Source organism: Palaemon carinicauda, chromosome 40 (genome assembly GCF_036898095.1).
Source record: "Palaemon carinicauda isolate YSFRI2023 chromosome 40, ASM3689809v2, whole genome shotgun sequence".
NCBI classification, from domain to species: Eukaryota; Metazoa; Arthropoda; class Malacostraca; order Decapoda; family Palaemonidae; genus Palaemon; species Palaemon carinicauda.
Genome location: NC_090764.1, coordinates 64815256 through 64820255, shown reverse-complemented (window position 1 = coordinate 64820255; position 5000 = coordinate 64815256). Strand labels below are relative to the sequence as shown.

General features: G+C 34.9%; 1 protein-coding gene and 1 long non-coding RNA gene across 4 annotated transcripts in view; one reads left to right on the top strand and one right to left on the bottom strand.

Annotated features, from left to right (window-relative positions):
* Positions 1 to 5000, top strand: part of LOC137631829 (uncharacterized) — a 67048-nt gene that overhangs the window by 776 nt on the left and 61272 nt on the right. The window lies entirely within an intron of this gene.
* LOC137631828 (8-oxo-dGDP phosphatase NUDT18) overlaps positions 1 to 5000 on the bottom strand; it is a 296217-nt gene that overhangs the window by 264953 nt on the left and 26264 nt on the right. The gene's annotated exons all lie outside the window — the stretch shown is intronic.

The following is a 5000-nucleotide window of genomic DNA, read 5'->3' as shown; positions in this document are numbered from 1 at the left end:
ATATATATATATATATATATATATATATATATATACACACTGCAGGACATAGGCCTCAGACATGTCCTTAGTCATGCCTGGTGTTTGGCCATTTTGATCACCACACTGGCCACTGTCAATTGATGATGGTGGGAGACTTTAGTCTGATCGCTCACAGCAAACCTACCTAGTATGGGTGGTCTTGATTAGTACAGCCTTGCTTAATCATGGCGATATGCAATTCCTTTCACTACATATCTAAGAGGAAAATAAGAAATAGAATAGTGTTTGAATAGGAGTTAAAATGTATGTATAGTAATAATAGAATTAACTGAGGAAATACGATATTAAGAAAAAGCAAAATGAGAATATGATTAAACTATAGGCAGGGGCGTAGGAGCGTTTTCCTGTTGGGGGGGGGGGGGCTAAAGTTCGAAATAACATTGAAGGCGGAGCCGCAGGCGCGAAGGTATAGGGGGTCTCCCCCAGAGAAATGTTATGATGAACACCCTCAGATGCGATTTCCTAGCATCTGACACCATATTGTAGCAAAAACAAAATCATATTTTTGGAAGATTTTTATGTGACCAATTCCAATTTTTACACGATAACAATCAAAAAATACCAATAGACCTATATATATATATATATATATATATATATATATATATATATATATATATATATATATATATATATATATATATATATATATATACGCAGAACCACAGGGAAAATGAAAATACGGAATATACACTTCAGTCCCGACTAGTTTCGTGATACTTCCTCAGAGGACTCTGAGGAAGTATCACGAAACTAGTCAGGACTTGAGTGTATATTCCGTATTTTCATTTTCCCTGTGGTTCTACTGCATCTGAGCATCACGTTTTCCTGTGATTTTTACGCATATATATATATATATATATATATATATATATATATATATATATATATATATATATATATATATATATATATATATATATATATATATATATATATATATATTATATATATATATATGTTTATTTGTGTGATATTCGTCAACTACATGTGTTCGTATGTGTCATGTTTTCAATTTATTACTGCGTATCAATAATGTAGTTTGTTACTATAATAGTGTTTGGTAGCCTAATGATGGATAGATTAACATAAGTTTGCACGGTATGCACTGGGGGTCAAACATTTTAAGTGGCTTGATTACCAATATTGGGGCTGCTCTCTGTAAACCTAAGCGAGTGACGAGTGACATACGGGACTGTGAAACTATGATGCTGGGTACTAACATGATACTTATGTAGCGGGGGGTGGGGGGTGGGAGGGTGAGACTGTACAAGAGCTGTTGCCAGAGATGAAATGAATTTACAAAATGTAAATCTGAATGTTTAATAGCATATTTTCAGTAAAAAAAAAAAAAAAGGGGGGGGGGGGGGCTATAGCCCCCCAGGCCCCCCTGCTCCTACGCCCATATAAGAAATTATGTGTAGCCTATGTAGATAATGGTATCCTACATGCATGTGATTATGCAACTTTGAAACACATTAGCTATGTAAAGCTTCAACTGTTGCAAAGAAAACAAAGAAACCTAGAATTAGATTATCTTCCTACTAGAAAAATCCAAGATCTAGTTTTCCTAAATCTTGGAGAGATCATAGCCCTTAGAAATATGCTGGACGACTTTCGACAATTTGAATTAGAATACGGACTAGAAAACTGTGCTCTACACATACACCGAATAGTCTGGTCTATTCTTTCCACATTCATCTCTTTCCTCATACACCTGACAACACTGAGATTACTAAACAATTCTTCTTTACCCAAAGGGTTAACTACCGCACTGCAATTATTCAGTGGCTACTTTCCTCTTGGTAAGGGTAGAAGAAACTCTTTAACTATGGTAAGAAGCTCTTCTAGGAGAACGATACTCCAACAACAAACCATTGTTCTCTAGTATTGGGTAGTGCCATAGCCCTGTACCATGGTCTTCCACTATCTTGGGCCAGAGTTCTCTTGCTTAAGGTTACACTGGGCACACTATTCTATCATATTTCTCTTCCTTTTGTTTTTGTTAAAGTTTCTTTTTATAGTTATATATGAAAAATCTCATTTTATGTTGTATATGCTCTTATATTATTACATTATGATTGTTTATTACTTCTCTTGTAGTTTGCTTATTTCCTTTCCTCACAGGGCTATTTTTCCCTGATGGAGCCCTTAGGCTTATAGCATAATGCTTTACCAAATAGGAGTGTAGTTTAGCTAATAATAATAATAATAATAATAATAATAATAATAATAATAATAATAATAATAATAAGCACGGTTAAACAGGAGGCACTAAAAACATACCACCCGTTATCAATCAGAGAAATACACACAAAAGAATAAAAGTAAACCTAACCTAACCTAATTTATAACTTGAATATCCGCCATCTACACCTCTGTTTGAGAAGTAGGCTATGCGAGTTAAAGTACCTAAAATTCTCACCGTCAATATAGTATGACTTTCAAAATTCGCTATATTCACATATTTTACCTCTTTGCCTCAAGTCACTTTAGTCATAATTGATTGATTGATTTTCGGTTCCATTATAGGTGAATTAACAGAGCAAGTTTGAACAACCATAGGAATGTTTATTCTGGTCTATGACCCCAAAAACTAGTTCGTTAAACTGTTGGGCGATTTGACGTTAATTTTATACAACTGGTTGTAAATAACACAACAACTAAGAATCGTAAAATTCTGATATGTACATTTTTTTTTTATTCATAGAGACGGCCTTGGATAAAAAGCCAAGCATCCCGGCGTATCTCCCCACTCGGTCTAGGACTAGGACTAGGTACGCATACCTAAGACTCTAGACCCAAGGTCTATTTATGCCTAGACCGCGGTGTTCCCAAAGTGGCTTCGCAGGGGACTGACTCTCCTCCGCGGAGGTGAATGGGGGCCCTGGCTTAAGATATGCCACTTTCAAGGCTGTCAACAGACTCGGCAATGCGTAGCACATGCCATATGGACCATCTGGATTCACACAAGCTGGAAAAATTGGCAAAATGTGTCCTTAATAAGGAAATAGATTAATCTAAGTGTACACACACACACACACACACACACATATATATATATATATATATATATATATATATATATATATATATATATATATATATATATATATATATATATATATATATATATATATATATATATATGTGTGTGTGTGTGTGTGTGTGTGTGTGTGTGTGTGTGTGTGTGAGAGAGAGAGAGAGAGAGAGAGAGAGAGAGAGAGAGAGAGAGAGAGAGAGTTAATAGAATCTCCATTTAGCACCACATATTAGCAGATATTCAAAAGAACACAGCTGGTTTAACGTCCCCGGTGGCTGCAATAGTAACCCTCCGGTGTTGTAACCCTCCAAGAATGTGAGTGGAGGGTAAGAGGGGGAGGAGTAGACTTCTCTTGGGAGGAGTTACCCACCTACTCACAACTCCCACCCCAACGGGCCAACACCAATTCCAGGTAACGGTGTGCGAGTTTCCTCCCATTCATTCGAGCTCACTCACACACTATATTACACTGCACTGGGATTTGCCATTCTATTGCAAGAACGCTCATCGAAATATTTTCTTTCTACGATCAAGAATACGTGAGTTGCAATCGATATGTGAATCATATTAAGATATCCTCTCTCTCTCTCTCTCTCTCTCTCTCTCTCTCTCTCTCTCTCTCTCTCTCTCTCTCTCTTTTAGAAAACGAATACACACACATACTACAATTTTAACTATACTTTTATACATTTATAAACAATTCCTCAAGATTTCTCGAATTTAATTATGCATTATCTTGCTTACTACCCCTGTGTAATAACAGAAATGCAGTCATACTGAGCATACATATACATACAGTATACACATATTTTCTATCTATCTATATATATACATATATATTATATATATACAAACACATACCCTAAGCCCTGAATATCTCTTAATATAGAATTCCCCCTGCCTCGGGATCAGAGACCCAAGGGGGAATTAACTTTTTGATAATAGCTTCTGGTCGGCCAAGGATTCGAACCCTAACCAAGTTGAAACTCACGGGACCACATGATAGATACACTAAACCAGAAAGAAAATTATTACTGAATAAGTCCTGACTGTACCACGAACTTTCTAAAAATTTCTATCATCAAATCAGTTCTCTTGATGTTGTAGCAGAGAGAGCAGTTCAGGATACACTCGTGGTTTCATTTTTGGTTATATATATATATATATATATATATATATATATATATATATATATATATATATGTGTGTGTGTGTGTGTGTGTGTGTGTGTGTGTGTGTGTGTGTGTGTGTGTGTGTGTGTACAGTATATGCATTTAAACATATATATGATGTTTAAATATTCATACAAATATATATTTACATAAGTATATGTAAACAATATATATATATATATATATATATATATATATATATATATATATATATATATATATATATATATATATAAATTATATAGAGTGTATATGTATGTGCACAAACAGTATATTCAAATATATATATATATATATATATATATATATATATATATATAGATATATATATATATATATATATATATATATCCTCCTACGCCCACTGGCGCAAAGGGCCTCGGTTAAATTTCGCAGGCGTCTCTATCTTGAGCTTTTAAATCAACACTTCTCCATTGATCCTCTACTTCACGTTTCACAGTCCTCAGCCATGTAAGCCTGGGTCTTCCAAATCTAGTGTCTTGTGAAGCCCAATTAAATGTTTGGTGAACCAATCTCTCTTGAGGAGTGCGGAGAGCATGCCCAAACTATCTCCATGTGTCTCTCTCCATGATCTCATCCACATATGGCACTCGAGTAATCTTTTTTATAATTTCATTTCTAAACCTGTCCTGCCATTCAACTCCTAATATCCTTCCGAGGACTTTGTTCTTAAATCTACAAAATCTGTTGGATACAGTAACACCGATCTCACTAAACTGATA